Source organism: Aethalodelphis obliquidens, unplaced genomic scaffold, assembly GCF_003676395.1.
Source record: "Aethalodelphis obliquidens isolate GAN/ISIS:26980383/991018 unplaced genomic scaffold, ASM367639v1 scaffold72, whole genome shotgun sequence".
Taxonomy (NCBI): domain Eukaryota; kingdom Metazoa; phylum Chordata; class Mammalia; order Artiodactyla; family Delphinidae; genus Aethalodelphis; species Aethalodelphis obliquidens.
The window spans coordinates 7,673,134-7,692,377 of record NW_020838016.1 but is presented as its reverse complement, the minus strand read 5'-3'; the positions used below and the strand labels follow the sequence as shown (position 1 = coordinate 7,692,377).

The 19,244-nt window shown below is 43.6% G+C and overlaps 1 protein-coding gene across 1 annotated transcript in view; it reads right to left on the bottom strand.

Moving 5' to 3' along the window:
• Positions 1-19,244, bottom strand: part of CLSTN2 (calsyntenin 2) — a 638,322-nt gene that overhangs the window by 340,727 nt on the left and 278,351 nt on the right. The gene's annotated exons all lie outside the window — the stretch shown is intronic.

The window sequence follows — 19,244 nt, the reverse complement described above, 5'->3', positions numbered from 1 at the left end:
CTACGAGAGAAGTTAAAGACATAAACAAATGGAAAGACATCCTATGTTCATGGATTGGAAGACTTAATATTAAAATGTCCCTACTATCCAAAGCAACCCATAAATTCAATGCAATCTCTATTAAAATTCCAATGTCATATTTTGCTGAACTAGAAAAAAAACCCCGAAAATTCATATGGAACCACAAAAGACCCTGAATAGCAAAAATAATCTTGAGAAAGAAGAAAAAAGCTGGAGGCTTCACACTTCCTGACTTCAAAATATTATAAACATTATAAAGCTATAGAGTTATATATATATATATACATACACCAGTGAAACAGAATAGAGAGCCCAGAAATAATCTATGCATATACAATCAAAAGATCTTTCACAAGGGTGCCAAGACTTCACCATAGGGAAAAAAATAGTCTCTTCAACAAATGGTGCTGGGAAAACTGGATATCTACATGCACAAAAATAAAATTGGACCCTTATCTAACACCATAAACAAAAATCAACTCAAAATGGATTAAAGACTTAAGCATAAGACCTGAAATTTTAAAAAAAATCCTAGAAGAAAATGTAGGGGAATAGCTTCATAACATTGGTCTTCACAATGATTTCTCAGATACAATACCAAAAGCAGAGGCAACAAAAGAAAAATTAGACAAGTGAGGCTCCCTCAAACTAATTAGACAAGTGGGACTATGTCAAACTAAAAATATTCTGTGTAGCAAAGGCAACAATCATCAGAGTGAAAAGGTAACCTATGGAAATGGGAGAAAGCATTTGCAAACCATATATCTGCTAAGGGGTTAATATCCAAAAAATATAAGGAATTCCAACAACTCGATAGAAAAAAACCAAATAACTTGAATAAGAAATAGGCAAAGGACTTGAATAGACATTTCTGCAAAGAAGACAAATGGCCAATAAATATGTGAAAATATGCTCAACATCACTCATCATAAGGGAAATGCAAATCAAAACCACAATAGCTATCACTTTACACCTGTTAGAATAGCCACTATCAGAAAACCCCCCAAACAAAAAATAAACAAACAAAATAATAAGTGTTAGTAAAGATGTGCAGAAATTGGAATCATTGTGCGCTGTTGATGGGAATGTAAAATGGTTCAGCTGCTATGGAAAATAGTATGGAGGATCCTCAAAATATTAAAAATAGAACTACCATATGATCCAGCAATCCCACTTCTGGGTATTTATCCAAAGAATTGAAATCAGGATCTCCAAGAGATGTCTGCACTCCCATGTTCACTGCAGCATTATTCACAATAGCTAAGAGGTGGAAATAACCTACTATCCTTCTTTCCCCACACCCTCCTTAATCCAGGCAACCATTAAGCTCTTCTCCATTTCAATAATTTTGCAATTCAAAAATGTTATATGAATGGAATCATGCAGCTGTAGCCATTTGGCATTGGCTTTTTTCACTCAGCCTCATGCTCTGGAGACTCAGGTAAGTATCAACAGTTCACTCCCAATGTGTTTTCAAAGGCATTTTCACACCTAGGGGAAGTTCTTCATGAGCTTGTGTGAATATGCCAATGAAATCCCTTGCAATGTTATAGGAGGAAACATATTCTCTAGAGTCGTTCCTTTTTTTTTGTAACATCTTTATTGGAGTATAATTGCTGTACAATGTTGTGTTAGTTTCTGCTGTATAACAAAGTGAATCAGCTATATGTATACATATATCCCCTCTTGCATCTCCCTCCCACCTTCCCTATCCCACCCCTCTAGTGGTCACAAAGCACTGAGCTGATCTCCCTGTGCGAGACAGCTGCTTCTCACTAGCCATCTCTTTTACATTTGGTAGTGTATATGTGTCAGTGCTACTCTCTCACTTCGTCCCAGCCTTACCCTTCCCCCTACCTGTGTCCTCAAGTCCATTCTCTACATCTAAACAACCACCTTCTGGAAGTTTCGACACTGCAGTAACGGCCACAAATATTTTGAAAAGTTTCCAGTGTGATTTTTGTGCATGTGAACTTGAAAAGGGAATAAAAATGTCAGTGGTCATATTCATCTTGCATAAAATATTTGAACTTTATGCTGCACTAAAATAATAAATTGTCTCTGTAATAAGACATGGGTGATTAAGCAAGAGAAACAATTCATGTAGCTTGAGTTGAAAAGAAGCAGTGCAATTGAAGTAATGTAATCACACCCTAGGAACTCGAGGGGGTGTGTGCCCAGTGGAGGTGACTGGTTTATGCTTCTTTGTATAATGTATAAGGGAAGTGTAATTTAATTTGCAAACAGCAATCTTTAGAAATCAATTAGGAGTTTATTCCAAAGAGGGCAAACACCAGTCAGTGATTTACAGACTTCTCTACAAGAGAAGGGAAGTTCAGCATTTAGTGCTCAAGTCTTGCCTTACACATCTCCGCAGGACTGACTCCGGGGGGTGGGAGGATGTGATGGGACGACAAGGAGAGGCATCCTTCTTTGCGAGTAGCCCCTTGCTTGGGCTCCTTGGTGGAAGAATAGACCCTGGTATTTCTCGTTATACTGTAGACTTGCTTTTTCAGTCTCTCTAATCAGCATTTTCCTTATCTTTCTCAGAACATAGAACACAGGCAGTCAGTCTAATAAGAATTAGCAAACGAAGATTTTGAGGTCATGTAAGTTTGGGGAATGCTGGTTTAGTCAAAGTTAAGGAGGCATCTTTACTGCAGGAGTGCTCAGACCCTTTGATATGAGGCTGCGCATGGGAGATCTACAGATTATTATGAGTAAGATTGTACAGTTATAATGACTGATTGTAAGATTGTAATCTGGATATTTTTTTTAACTTGTCTGACCAGGGGACCTCATTTTCTTGTGAAGATTTACCCAGACGATAAGCTGTGACAAAGCGAGAGAGAGGCATGGACATATATACACTACCAAATGTAAGGTAGATAGCTAGTGGGAAGCAGCCGCATGGCACAGGGAGATCAGCTCGGTGCTTTGTGACTGCCTGGAGGGGTGGGATAGGGAGGGTGGGAGGGAGGGAGACACAAGAGGGAAGAGATATGGGAACATATGTATATATATAACTGATTCATTTTGTTGTAAAGCGGCAACTAACACACCATTGTAAAGCAATTATACTCCAATAAAGATGTTGGAAAAAAAAAAAAAAGATTTACCCAGACGAAAGCACTCTGGGTCCCACTCTGAGGGGCCTTGTTTCCTGCCTGTGGGGCCTGTGTGCACAGGGACACCATAAAAACAAGAAGATATGCTCTGTGCTGGGGGGACTTTCCATTGTGTTTCTTGATGTATCACCACTCCCTAGGACAGTGCCTGGCTCATAGTAAATGCTTACTGAACACAAGTTGAACAACTAAAAGTAATTATTATTGCTTGGGGAATTGTGCTAAACTTTTTTTTTTATATATTACCTCATTTAACTCTCAAAACGATACAGAGAACTAGGTCTCATGGTTACTTGCTTCTATAGATGAGAAAACTGAGGGTTATGATAGTTCATTAATTTTCCCAAGGTCATACAGATAGGAAGGGGCAGGCTGGGGCTTGAAACCAGGTTATATGACTCCACAGCCCACACTGGTAACTGTTTCTCTATGCAGGAATCACTCACAGGAAGGGAACTAGCCCAAGTGGCCCTACTGAAACACCCCACTCCTCTGAGCTAACTCATGCTTGGACATGGCCTTCCAGAATACTCAGGGATAACACACATTTCCAGAACCCTCCTGGCTGCAGAGGCCGGCACACATGCCTGTGAGAACTGGAGTGTCCTCAAGAACCAGAGTCACCAGAATCACTTGGCTTGATCTTCATTTAGTTACGTGGGGTTCTCTTAAGAGTCCACACTGAACACTGAGGCATTTGGAATCAAACAGCCACAGAAACAGGGGTTAGGAGGTGGGGGGAGGCGGTGATGAAGGCCATGGAAGCAATTAAATAATCGCTTCCAATTAGGAGTATTTATTTTAGAACAGTAGACGGAGGATCAGGAGAGAGGGCGTCTCCACCTCTCAATGTTCCCAGTATGTCTCCATGATGCTTCTACCCCCACTGTGGCAGACAAGAAATAACAAACTTGCCCAGGAAAGTGGACGTTGATATGGTAACAAGCCTTGTGCAGAGAGCCATTCTGAGGAGCCCTCTTTGCAAACAGGAAGTTCGTCTCTCAGAAAGTGCTGAATCAGCACACAAGCGCTCAAGGGTCTCTTGAGCTCTGGCCAAAGGCTGGCAAAAGACTCCAGAGGCCAGCTCCGCCACCGGGAGCTCACCTTTGCTTCCTCCTGTTGATGCTTTCTCCATGCATTTTGTGTTGGCTCCAGGTAAGAAGTCACCTCTGACCCAGGGTGGGTAGGACATTTAGTGGTCAACACGACTGCAACTCAGCAGAGGACAGTGGTTAAGAAGAAAAACTTTCAAGCCAGATTGTCTGGGTTTGATTCTTAACGCTTCCACTTTCTAAGTGTGTCTGCTTTGAGCCAGTTATTTTATTTCTCTGGGCCTCAGCGTCCCCATCTATGTAATTGGGATAAAAATGACAGCATCTCTTACGATTATGACAAGGATTAAAAGATAGAAGAGACGTAAGGTATTTACACGTGAGGCTCGTCTTCTGCATGACTATATGTCTTGCTGACCCTCTGGTTTTCAGATCAGCCTCGGTGTGTTTAGTGTGGCGAGACAGTCTCTTGGTATTGGATCAACTCCAGGGCACTGATAAATTCTACTTTGGGGAGCTGCAGTGCCGGGGTCCCAGTCCTGGCTGCCGTGTGAGTCTTGTAGACCCTGGATCCTAGGTCTCAACACAGGTGCCAGCCAACCTTCAGCACAGTTCCACATCAACCCCCGAAGGATGGAGATGTCACTGGAATTCCCGAGGTCTGCTGGCATCAGAATGAGACGTGGAAACTCCTAATCTAGCCTGTCCTCCTGCCTCTCAGCATTCCAGGTCTCAAGCATTTGCCCCACATTCTGACGGGATGTTTAGTTCTTAGCTGCAGACATACTCCAAGGACTGTCTAGAGTGATAATTGAGAATTAAAGTCACAGGCAAAGACTTGAGGACAGCAATTGTGCGTTTAAATTTATTGTCCTGCTGAGTATCCATCATGTTTCAAGCCGTAAGAGCCCTTAAATGATATTATTAATTCGTTCTTTCAATAATAGAAAACATTTTTTCAGCAACTGGTAAAGGCCTAACATTGTAGAGATTCAAAGAATAAGACTTGGCCCTTGATTTCTGCTTTGAATGGTGGTACATTTGAAGTTAGACCCAGTACGGGACTGGGCTCATGTGTGTCCAGGGCCTGGCTAACTCCTCACCTGTCCGCCACTCCCCACCTGCTCTCAGTGTGGTCTCCTTACAGCCCCAAATCCACAGTCCCACAGAGACAGTACCTCAATTGACTTTCTGGCTTCCTGGCCCCAGAGGCCAAATTTATTAATGTAGATAATAATATTGACCTCACCAGCTGGTTGTGAGGATACAGTGTAGGTGAACCTGCTGGGCACACAGAAGAAATATCCTCCTCCTTTCCTTCCCTGGATGGAAACTGCCTTGTCTCTGTCACAGATCAGCACAAAATGATATTGGGTCTTGTTCTGTTCTTTCTTGCCTCTGAGTTCACGCAACTGCTTTTGCTTTTGGATTTTCAATTAGATGGAATGCATTATGGAAGCAGATGCCAATTCTGCTCACGTATCCTGATGATGTATTTCTACTGAAGACATTTCTACTGAATTAAATGGAAATGGCTCTTGGAGAACTCGCCTCTGAAGGCACCCAGAATCTTCTTCTTGAGTGATGGTGTTAATAGTAATAGACAAGGGAGGGGCACTTGCTATGCTGCCCAGGCAAGGATGCTTGGTTCCAAAGCTAAACACACCTAGACCAATTTAAGGCTAAAATTGGAAACTGTCTGTAAACTAACCACGGGGTTCAGGTGGGAAGACAAGAGGCCGGATTCCACATGTGGTCCTGATAATATCCACAGCTCTATTTTCCCAGGGAACCTGCACTCCCTGCTCCCACCAGTGTTACAGGCTAGCGACCAAATACATCATGACACTGACATAGAGCATGATGAATATAGTGAGATGACACTTGGAAGGTGGGCCACCTCCGCCAGGGGGTGCTGTGAGCAGATTAGACCGCAGGCCTCTGAGGACTCCTGCAACAGGTGGCACAGCACACTCTGTGCCCCTGCGACGCTTAAAGCTGAACTGATGCATCTGATTGTTTTCATCTGGGAGTTATTTTCGTGGTAGCAGGGAACCCATGAGAGGCAGGATAGCATAGCATCTGGAGCCCGACGGCCTGGCTCTGCCACTTACAGATGTTGACAACATACCTGAGCCCTCACGTCTTCCATCCTCCATCTAACATCTATAAAATAAGGAGCATAAAAGTGCCCACTCCCTGGGGTTGCAGTGATGCGGAATGAGTAAATATGGCCAAAGCTCTCATAACAGCATGGAGCACAAATCCCATAACCCAATCAAAAAATGGACAGAAGATCTAAATAGACTTTTCTCCAAAGAATACATACAGATGGCCAGAAAGCACATGAAAAGATGCTCAACAGCACTAATCATTAGAGAATTGCAAATCAAAACCACAATGAGGTATCACTTCACACCAGTCAGAATGGCCATCATCAAAAAGTCTACAAACAATAAATGCTGGAGAGGGTGTGGAGAAAAGGGAACCCTCCTACACTGTCTGTGCGAATGTAAACTGCTACAATCACTATGGAGAACCGTATGGAGGTTCCTTAAAAACCTAAAAATAGAGTTACCATACGATCCAGCAATCCCACTCCTGGGCATACATCCAGAGAAAACTCTAATTTGAAATGTTATATGCACCCCAATGTTCACTGCAGAACTATTTACAATAGCCAAGACATGGAAGCAACCTAAATGTCCATCGACAGAGGAGTGGATAAAGAAGATGTGGTACATATATACAATGAAATATTACTCAGCTGTAAAAAGAGAATGAAATAATGCCATTTGCAGCAACATGGATGGACCTAGAGATTATCATACTAAGTGAAGTAAGTCAGACAGAGAAAGACTTATTATATCACTTATATGTAGAATCTAAAAAAATGATACAAATGACATTATTTACAAAACAGAAACAGACTCACAGACTTCAAAAACAAATTTATGGTTACCAACGCGAAACATAGGGGGGTGGGAGGCATAAATTAAGAGTTTGGGATTAACATAAACACACTATTATATATAAAATAGATAATCAACAAGGGCCTACTGTATAGCACAGGAAACTCTACTCAATATCTGTAATAAACTATACGGGAAAAGAATCTGAAAAAGAATGGATATATGTATATGTATAACTGAATCACTTTGCTATACACCTGAAACTAACACAACATTGTAAATCAACTATACCTCAATACAAAATAAAATTTAAGTTAAAAAAAAATAAAATTTCCAGAGAAAAAAAAAGAAAAAAGAAAAAACCAAAGCCGTAAGTAAGCAGCAGATATGATAGTGACAATGCTGTCTTTCAGAGACATTCCTGTCCACCTGAGATGGCATGCCCTCAGGGAGGTGCGGAGGTCAGCCAGGAAGCTTGGAAGAAGGCAGGCTTCCCAGCAGGTGCTTTCCTGATGAGTGCTTTACCAAGTGGATGTGCAGAAGCCCAGCTGCCCCTATGTCAGAGTTGAATCCACTGGCCAGTCTGGAAGGGCTGGGCACTGCCCCTCCATCAAGGCACCATCAAGGTGCTCTTTCCCACTGTATTTACCAGCCTCCAGGACACCAAGATAGGACTTGCACCGAATGAAAAGCGAGCAGCATACATAAAATATTTAAAAATTCATCAAGAAAGAGAACTCTGGAAACAAGATTGCTCCTAGATAAAAAAGCCACCCTTGTTTTCGTAAGGAGCTCAAAATTCTCTGAATGAAGGAGCTGTGGTTTGAAAGGTTACCTGTGGGAAATCTGGAGCTTTTAAAGCCCTGAGCTTTAATTAAAGCTCACTCATAGGCAACTAATGTGTGAGCCCAGAGGTCCCCTGCATGCTCTCTGGGAAGGCAGGCCAGAGAAGGGCTTTGATGAGAGGAAAAACTCCTGAGTCCTTGGCACCCATGTGAGAGCCGTATGCCCCCGTTCCCGTTCCCTCTCTTTAGGAAAAGTTGTAAACCCCACTCTTCAGAGACGAATGCACCCGGGCACCCGAATGTCCATCATTCCTGCAGTTCATGTATGACGGCTGCTATGGTGCTACCCAAATGGACCATAGCGTGGTTGGAGTTGATGCGCTGCTGGTTATTTTTTTAAATTCTGAATTATTAAAATTAAAAAAATAATAGGTCCATGCTTTTTCTACAATAATCTTGTGTGTGAACCAACACTGCCCTTGGGGTTTCCTGCTCCGCCCAGGTTGGGTTCCCCTTTTGCCACTCCACCACCTCTGCTCACGTCGTTCAGTGAGATGGTTCAGACTATTGCACCATTTAACCCTGCCTCACGCGACTGTGTTTGTGAAGGCTGTTTCTATATCCTCATCCCTCTGGGGACGCCACATACTCTGTTATCAGAAGCAAACTCAAGTCGTCATTTCCCTCAACGGATTCACCCCAAACACTATCTTTGCTCCAGGTGTCATGGGTCTTGGGCTATTTTGTAAAACTGTCACCTGCCTTGAAAGGTGTCTGGGGAGAAAGCTCCGGTGGGCTAAATTTGGCCCAAAGACATGCTTGCTTGACCTGCTCAGTGTTTTAAAAAATCTGAACTACTTGCTGAAATGTAAAATTCAGGAGGTTTAGATGGATCAACTCAGATTCCCCTTGAAAATCAGGAGGCAACAATTGCTGGGTCCTGCTTTCCCTGAGAGCAGACCTTCTCCAGCTCACCACGATCCCAGGGCTCCTCTGTCTTATACTCTGCCCCCTCACTCAAATTCACATCCTACTTGGTCCTTGGGTGGGGTCTTTCCAACCTAAAAAGTAAGAACTAAATAAGTGGCTGGATTGTACTGAGAGCACCACCACAGAGCCCTAACAGTTTTGCAACTAAGGGGATGCAGGATGTTACATCTTTGCTTACATAGCATTGATGAATACAGGCAAGAAATAGCAAGTTCAATGACTCCAGAGTTTTGCTTCCCAATCTGCCAGTATGTTGTGAGAAAGTCCCTAAACAAAGACGGTAAGAAACCTAGGACCAAAGCACCCAAGATTCAGCATCTTGTTACTCCACGTGTTCTGCAACACAAACGTCGGTGTATTGCTCTGAAGAAACAGCGTACTAAGAAAAAGAAGGGGGCTTCCCTGGTGGCACAGTGGTTGAGAGTCCGCCTGCCGATGCAGGGGACACGGGTTCGTGCCCCGGTCCGGGAGGATCCCACATGCCGCGGAGAGGCTGGGCCCGTGAGCCATGGCCGCTGAGCCTGCGCGTCCGGAGCCTGTGCCCCCAACGGGAGAGGCCACAACAGTGAGAGGCCCGCGTACCGCAAAAAAAAAAAAGGAAAAAGAAAAATAAGGAAGAGGCTGCAGAATATACTAAACTTTTAGCCAAGAGAATGAAGGAGGCCAAAGAAAAACGTCAGGAACAGATTGCCAAGAGACGGAGGCTGTCCTCTCTGAGAGCTTCTACTTCTGAGTCCAGGCAAAAATGAGATGTTCTAAGAGAAATAAATAAGATCAGACACCAAAAAAAAAAAAAAAAAGACTGGAATCTCTTAGCTAATAGGGGTGGCCATTTTTCTGATAAGAACTGGGAAATTTCTGCTGATAGTAGCTTAGTTACATAGACATTGTGTTTTTACAAAATAATAACTGTTATATTTCTTGTCAACATTTATTTAGTTTTGTTTTTATTTCCTGAGTTCCAGCTCCATGATGAGCTCTTGAAAAATGACCACAGGCCCTATTCCTGGTCATCTTCTGCTGGAGCAGGTAGAAAATGGATCAGCTCTTCTATGCTGAGTCATTAATTAAGACTTTGGGGACGATCTGGTTCATTGCAGGGCCACAAGTGCGAATGTGCTTCGGAGCTAGAGCAGAGCATGGTTTGGTTTCTTCTTTCCCTTCTGCTTTAGAGAACTTTTAAAATTTAAAGCATCATTTCCAAGCTTCCTCGGCACTTGACACTTCTTGAATAGTTTCACTTTCTAGCCCAACAATAGTGCTCTTGCTTTCTAAGGCAAATATGGCTTATTTTTCTTTTCTCTAGAAGCAGCTGACTGGGAGAAAACCAAAGGTGAGGGAAGGCTATCTGAAGAAATATGTCATGTGCTACATACAATTTCTAGGGCCAGAACCCCTCTCTCAAGACACCAACAATTTCTATTCCTTCCAGATCTTGAAAAGGTACAGAAAATATCATAATCCTATGGTAGACCAAGATTTATTTTGCTTTTTGCATTTTCCTACCTTTAAATGTTTGTCATGTACAAAGAAATCAACAAAACTGTATTTTGATGGTGACTATTGAATGATGATCAGTTTTTCTTGGATCTCAGCAAATTGTGGAGGAGGTGCCTCTGTGGGCTGAATGAGGTTGAATTCTAACAGGAAAAGTCAGTTCTCGGGGCAAGTTACAAGTCTGCTCCACGGACAGCCATCCTGGGTCAAAGTGGCTTAGTTTAGTTTGTCAAATTATTTTTGATTGGCGAAAACATCCCCAACCTTGGTGCAGAATTGCTTTTAGAAGAGTGAAATAACAACCTGTGCTTTTTAAAATAACCTTTTCTCTGAGGATATAGAAACCAAACTGGAACATGTAACAGACGCTCAGCTCCAGCCAGAGCCAGCTCCTGGGGAATCACGAAGTCAGCCAACTCCAACTTGAGATCCCCTCCTTTCTCTGTTACCTGGCAGTTAAGAAATTGCCCCCCTGGAGTCACATTTTTGGGATTCCAATCCTACTTACTAGCAGTGTGACCTTGGGCAAGTTATGTACCTTCTCCGGACCGTGGTTCCTCATCTGTAAAATGTAATGATAGCACCTCCTGCATGGGTTTTTGTAGGATTAAATGAGTTAGTACATATAAAGCATTTATACTAGAGCGTGGCACGTGGTAAAGTCTTAAATATGTCAGATTATCTATGAGGCATCCTTTCACTCCACTGTCAGTTGGCTTCCCAGGTTTTCTTACCTGGTCTTGGATTCACTGTCTGGACATATCCCTCCCACTTCACTCCCATTACCATCAAAATCTAATACCTGCATGGAACTTTGAAGTTTACAAAAAGCACTCACACTCTAAACCTCACATACTCTTTAGATCAACCCCGGGCATTATTCCCCACTCTGCTTGACTGTTTTGGACAACTTAGCATCACCTTCTCTCCTCTGTGTTTTGTCCTGTATCACAGGCCTAGAGTCCTGGGAACTAGATTTCCTAGAATTCTAACCAGCAGGTAACAGATTTCTATCTTTGTAGGAGTAACAGCAGAGAGGCACATGTAGGAGAGTTTGAAGGTGGAGGAAGAGCAGAGCCCTACTGCCCCTGAAGCCATGGGGGGTGAGCAGCCCTGGGGGCTCTCCAGCAGAGAGCAGATGGATGGACTGATGCCAGGTGCACTGGGCATCCTTCTGCAAATCACCCCCACTGGTGCTGCAATTCCTGACTTCCTAAATGCTAGTGGTGGCTTTCCCTTTCCTTCACCCCACAGCTTCTCTAAAGACCTTATGTCCTCTAATCCCCTCTGTGAAATCCCTTCCTGTTGGTAACACCTGGAGTGTTAGCCATTTCCTTGACCAAACTCAGACTGATATACTTGCTTTTTATTAAATAACACACATTGAGTCTGTACTATATACAAAGCACTGTTTTAAGCTTTTCATAAATTACTTATTAAATCTAACAAAATGCAGTTTGAAAAGCAGTGCTATTATCCTGATTTTTCAAATTAAAAAAATGGGGCACAGAGAGGTTATGTTACTTGTGCGTGAGTATTACTAGGCTCTCCCCACTCTCTTAATTTACTGAATGTTTGTTCTATGCTTGGCATTGTGCTAAAGGCCTACATGGACAAAGAGTCTCAGGTTTCCCAAGGTAACACTGGTAGTTAAGAGCCGAACAAGGATTCCCACCCCTTCCCAGCTCTGCATCCAATGTTTCTTTCTCTCCAACCTCTGATACCTCTTACATGGAGACAACTATCATGGGGATAAAGACAGATAAACTGTTATGGTTAAGGGGTGTCTGGCTAAGTACTAGTTGTCTGCCCCATGTTCTAACTGCACCTTACATTTTATGGAGGAAACTGTTTTATTCCAAACAACGAGCCTGTAGCTGTGGGTCTTGAAGGCCGGGGAGAGTTTGTGATTGTCACAGAAGGAAGAAGTGGGGGTAAACAGGGAAGGAGAGAGGAAATGAAAAGAAGAGGATGTGAATGCTGTAAGAGGGAGTGAAGAAAAGAATAAGGGAAAAGGATGAGGGCAGAGGAGGAAGAGGGAGGGAGAAGGAAGTCAGAAGGATGGGCAGCTTTTCTGATTATCAAACCTACCAGTGGCACAGAAGAGGGAAGAGAATCTCCCTACCTTCTATTTCTACCAGGGGATTCAGGTCCCTGTCATTGCAAAATTTAATAACTAAGTGCATTTACTAAAATATTCATCCCTCTGCCCGAGATTTACATCATAATGCACAACCCGTGTTAGTTATTTTAGTTGCTTGATAAAAATTTGATACATTCAGATTAACGCACATATAATAAATAGTCTAATTTTATTACGTTGTATAAAGACTTCCAAAATATATGGTATCTGTGCTTTTCCAAAGTGTAAGAAAACACATAAGGCTTCAGACAGTCAAAGAAAGATTGCTTTCATTAAATTATGCAGTTATTGAGTTTCTCCCCCTATGCTGTACTCTCCCTGGTCTCAAAGTTATCTGCCACGTGAGTCATCACTTGTGGTGGGAATTTTCCCTCGATCTCTGGATGTGATCCTTGAAAACACCATTTAAGTAATTGGGAAATTCTTTATTGAAGGGCTGCAAGCAGTGAAGATGTGTCAGAAAGAGGTCAGACAAGCTGGCAAGTGTTGTGCCAACTATTTGGAAAAGATGCAAGTTCTGACTCTAGTCCCTGGGATACCTCGACGCTAAAGAATATTGATCACTGACTCTGTGCTGGGCACTTTGAAAACCCTTTCAAAGTGGATAGGCATGTTCATCCCTTTTTTAAAATATATAACAGATAAGAAAGCTGAGGCTTGGATAACATTATCTAAGATAGACTTAGAATGGCTATTTTGGGGATACCTTATAGGCATGGTTCTTTATTTTAGATTAGAATGATAAACCAAACTGCCTGGCTTGGTTGAACTTTCCAGATCACCAAATCTTGAACAGATTGGCTCAAGGATGGGAATTAAATTTGGACCTTCAACCTCCTCTGGGGTCTGTGAGTTCCCTCTGCTCTCATATTCTTCCAGTAAATCCTCTTCTGCTTCAGCCAGCAGGGTGTGCTTCTGTTGTTTGCAACCAAAGCATTCTGACTGATAGAGAACAGAGCTGGATTTGAGCCTCGATCCTCATGAAGCCAATGCTAACCCTCTGTGAAGGAAATGAGACTCCTCCTCCTGCTAACCCCACCAGGGGCCCTACATTCACGTCACAAGGTCAGACCTTAGTCTAGGTGAATGAGGGTAGACTAGATGTTCTCCTGGACCAAACAGGGAAGACAAGACATTGGGCACCAACTGCTAGTCCCCAGGACAGTGCTTCTGCCTGGTATTCTGGGCATCTCTGGGCCTGCTTGCCTAAGCCTGGTGGGGGGGCGGGCAGGTGCTCCTCACTTTACTCTGATAAGAGTCAATAGGCATCCCTAGTTTCCTTCGAACTGGCTTCCTCCACTGCTCACGCCAATCAAAATGGTCTGGGAGAGGGATTATGCTCTCTGTCCCCTTTGCTCACTGGCATTTTCTAAGTGCACTCGGCATCATCTCGGTGACCCTCTCCCCCTGCCCAGGCCTGCATTCCAGGAGAAGAGATCTCACCCAAGGTCATCCCAGTGCCCATTCCCAGAACAAAAGCTACTCATCCTGCCTCCTCTTTCTCTGGGGCCTGAAGCTGTGCAGATCCCAGGTGACATGAATACCAGTGTAATGGTGAGATGAAGGGAGAGGATAATCTCAAAGAACCCAGGGCTGGCTTGGCTTTATCTAGTGTGTTGCATTGCCTCCTAAGAGTGACACTTTGAGAGAGGATTTTCCAAACTGGGTGCATTCAGGAGGCTGCCTGATGCTCACAGGGTCTAGAAACCAAGTGGCAGAGGATTTGGCAAAAGATTAAGAAGAATTGTTAGTGGGGCGACATGCTAGTTCCCATCACGCATTCGGAGGGCAAGTGTGGCCATGAGGAGGAGGTACACTTAGTGGCTGAGGTTCCAGAGGACAGAACTAAGAAAGAAGGATGGGAATTAAAAGGGGGCAGATCTTGGTTTACTATGGGAACAAACGTTGTAATTAGGGTTGCCTTCTCTGGTACTGAGTGTTCTGTTCCTTTAAGCATCTGAGCAAAAGTAGGAGATGTCTGCCCAGGGATGCTACTGGAGGGATTCCAGGCTCTAGAAGAGAAGATCTGATCATATGATCCCTGAGTCCCTCTCTCTTGAAGATTCCAGGATTACAAGGTACTTAAACGTTGATGGACAATAGGGGTGTAACGAAATAAACTGTTCTATCCATGTTCGGAAATCTTGACAGCCTCTAAGAAGAATGAATCAGAGCTAAGGGTGCTAACACAAAACCAACTTTACAACCTATTGTAAATGTGAAAAAGCAAGCTGCAAAGAGATATTCCCATGTAATCCCGTACATTTTGGAGGATATGTGGGCACACGAATACAAACATGCAAACACACACACACGTCAGGAAAATTAATACAAAATATAGTTGAAGAGTGTGGGACTGGAAATGGTAGGTAAGAGGAGTTTAGACTCATCTGCAATGTTTCTCTTCTTTTTTCTTTTTATTTGTTTAAACAAGGAGAATATACTAATGTACTATTTCTGGTATTAAAAATGAAAGGAAAATTGCTAATGGCTATGAGGTTATAAAAACGAAAGGAAAAGTGTTGATAGCTATGAGCTATTTCTCCCGGTTAAGCAGTCTGAAGTTCCACCTTGATTGTTGGTTCGTTGGTTCATTCGTTCCTCAATAGCCATTGAACGCCCCCTGTGCACCGGCAGTGTAAGGAGACAGGACGTGGTGGAAAGACAGACGGAGTTCTCTCCCTCAAGGAGCTTATGGTAGAGGAACCAGGAACTACAATAGAGTGTGGCGAGCACACAGCCCAGGCAGGAGGCATCAGGATCAGCTTCCCAGAGCCTTAGGACCGAGGCCTGGGGCAGGGGATCCTAGAGTGGGGGATAAGTATTCTGGGTATAAGCAACATTATGTGGCAAGGTCTAGAGTGAACAGAAGGGCAGCATATTTGAGAACATGAAATAAGGTTGTTATAGCTGCTGGGAGGTAAGTGGGACAGAAAAAGATGAAACTAAAGATATAGGCAGAATGCACATACTAGAGGGACTTATGGGTCATGTTTAAGAGTTTAGACTTTAGCCTAAGTCAGCAGGGAGTCACTGAAGAATTATAAGCAGATGAGAGGTTGAGGGTGGAACTTCCAGCTCACTAAAGGCAGTTTCCAGGCCGGGTGGTTCTGGGTAGTCCTCAGAACACAGCACATAAGCTTTCTACTTACATCAGTCTGGATTTCAAAGAGGTACAACCAAATCAACTTGTAATCATCTGTATGCAGATTAATTGCTTTGTGGATAACCTGTGGCCATTGCAAAACGTTAACCCATAACTGATCTTCCATTCTTGCACAGGACAGTGACGGCTGCCTTTCTGTCATCAGTCACCAACTCCCCTAGGCCTGCAAACTCATTCTAACACTGGATGGAGCCTAACCAATCCAGAAGGAAAATCTCTGCCCAAAATGATTAAAATAATGCATAAGAAAGCCAAATGTAAATGACTGCTCATTCAAGGGAATGCCCACGGCAGGAACCCATCCCATTCCCGAGGAGTCAAATGTCCATGGTTGATTCAGCGCAGCCATGCAGGAAACAGGGGACAGGGAAGGGGCTTGGTCCTTGGTGTCACTGCACTGCTGTGCAATGGAGTCCCGGCTGCTCACTAGATCCCTGATGTTTGACAGGTCACTTAATCCCTGGGCAACAGTCTCTGCATCTGATATCTAACATGGATGATACAGGGAAAATCTATGCAGATTTAGAGTCAAAAGTCAACAGGCATGCTGGGAATTGGAAATCAAGCACAGTCAAAATTACACTTGAAAACTAAACCAACAAAACCTTACATCCTCTCTGAATTGTGAACACCAGGCACTTGGAAGCCCAAAAGATTCCATATTTTTTCTTTTTCTTTTCCCATATTTTCCTGATTACTGGAGGTGAAGGTCTAGTTTGAAAGGCTGAGGGAGACATGGTGAACAGGGTGAGGGGCCGGGGATGTAGAGGTGAGATAAATGCAGGTTTCTCTTTTACCATCCACCTCTGCTTTCATTCAAGTAAATTGAATGTGTACGATGATTCAGCTCCATTATACCACTGTAGTTATTACAGCTACTTAAAAGTTTTTTGTTGTGGGGATAAATAGATATATATGAATTACCCAGCATATCTTATGTGGTTTGGGACCTCTCTTTCTGTCTACTGGTCATAGATAATTGAGAACAGACCGCTCATCCCTGCAAACAAATCACTCTAGAATGGACCTTAAAGAACAGAGCTGGAAGTTTCTTTAAAATCATCTAAACTGAATTGCTGAATTTATGGAGGAGGAAACTGAGGCCAGGGAAGGGAGCGATGTACCAGAGCCACACTGCTGGTGAGCGACAGGGCTGGGACGAGGTCCCCATTCTACTGACCGTCATAACTCCGATTCTACCACGTGGAGCCCCCACAGGAGGCTGGGCTCTATCCATCCAGGGAATGAGGCAACCCTCCCCAGCCCTAAGTCTACAAAACCTTGCTTAAAAGTCATGCTCACTGTAATGTAAAGAGCAGAGTCTCCAGTTACTGTTGAAGTACTTGAGAGTAGGAGTGGGGGTATTATGAATTTGGAGACTTGAAGCTTCCTAGGAAGCTGAGGGGATGCTGCAGTATCCTTGACTTCATGGACGTCTAAGTATTTTTTATAAACCCTCCTTGTCCCCACATTTCATCCCAATTATTGTAAATAGGTCCGCTCTGCAGGTTTCTATAAAAACCCTCCTCTCTCAAGCCCACTGCGTGGACAGAGCCCACAAAGATCTACTCAAGATGAAACATCCAGGCAAGGGGCATCCTCCCTGGGGAATGGGGCAAAGACTGGTCAGGACACGGGTGGCTTCACCGTGATGAGTTATCCAACCAAAAGGGAAGCAGCTTGATGTCTTCTTGAGCCTCTACAACCTCAGCTCAGGCTAGTGCATGATTTCCCTGAGGATGACACGAGCAAAAGTGAACATTCCTCTCAAACTTCAAGAGTCTGTACTCCAGGTGAGAATGCCTCTTTCCTGCTGGGCGTGTGTCATGTCGGTTGACTGGTTCCTCGATGCCAAACACCTGCCTGAAAGTGTGTAATACTTCCAGATGTTTCTTAGTATCCAGCATGCTCCAGCTACGGCTCTTTCTATCCATTTGAACACCGCAGCTCTGGTTCTAGGGCCGCACCCTTGAAAACATATTCTGATCACTCACAGGATGTGGGGATTGGTAGATTTAGGAAGCGCGAGGGAAGGGCTCTAGTGTCAGGCAAACAGGAGGTCAAATACTGATCCTCCACTGACACAACCAGTAAGTCCCTTTGCCCCAGTTCCTCATTTGTGAAACAGGAACATGGCAGCAACCTCCCAGAGTCATTACACAGATGTGGTGATACAAGGCTCCTAATAAAAGAGGGCGACACAATCGGCACGCAGTGAAGAATGGATTTTCTCAGAAGAGACAGGAGAGGTTCCATCTTGTTCACCACCGCATCCCCAGCACTTAGCACATGGCAGGAGCTCAATAAATATGAATAAGAGAGGGAATGTATGAATACCTGAAAGGCCCTGTAGGTACTTAGAAAGTCCTTGAAATCTATGTGAGAACTCAATTCATTGTCTCCAACTTACACTTAAAAAGTTAGAACCACTTCAAAGTTGAACCACTGAAAAGCCCTCTTCCACTACCACTTGAACTGAGTCCACTGCATCTTACCATGCTGGCCTCTTCATGCCACTTGTCCTCTCCAGCTTCCAGCCCACAGGGAGGGGGGTGTATAGGGGGCCCTGTTACCTTCTCAGCCATTAAATACTGGGGTGCTCTGCTCACTCAGCCTGGGGAGCTGCAGCTTCAGACAGCAACACAGACATCGCTGCACTTCAACATGGATCTCCCGTCTGGAAGGGCCCCTCATGAGCAGTAGCTGATGCAGTCTCACTTGGTACCCCTTGGAAGTATGTACGAAGGCACAGCAAGGACCACCCCTCACAAAAGCACCCAAATCTGGCCCTGGAAGTTAACCTCCTGCCAGAATTGACAGGAAAGTGCTATCTCTCACTAATCAAATGAAAATGAAAAGGATCCATTGATGGCCACCTAAGCTCTGTGGTTGAAAGGAAGTAACCTGCTGACCCCAAAGTCCATTGAGCCCCCCACATACCCCCGATCCAGAAGTGCAAAGTCAGTACCTACCCAAAGGCTGAGCCATCTTTCTTCTACTAAATGGTTCCTGGTTTGATAAGCAGAATGCTGTCCTCCACCCAACACCCTCAACTCTCCACTCTGACTCCTGCTGACAACCACCAAGAGACACACATCATTGTTTTTACTCTATAGCTAGTTGAAGTCCCTAAGTTTCAAAAATCTGAGAGCAAGAAATGGGAGTCAGTAGATGAAATCGCAGTGACATATTTTTCCTAAATAAACAGTTCTCATAAGAAGCTGCTGTGATGGTCATAAAGATATGAAGAAACTTGGGAGCAGTTCAAACTGGGAATTGTTATTTTCTATCCATTGTATGCTGTCAGAGTATAAAATAACCAGAAAGTGGTGATGGGTATTAATAATAATAGGTTAGATTAACTGCACTCTTTCTATGTGCCAGGCATGGCTACAAGCTCTTTACAAGTATTGATTCATTGGATTCTCCTAATTACCTGCTGAGAAGTAAAGAGAAGTTACACAGCTCACTTGAAGCCACAAGGTCTTTAGTTGCAGAACTGGGTTAAAAGATAACAAATAATGTGAAAACCCAACAGAATTAATGAAAA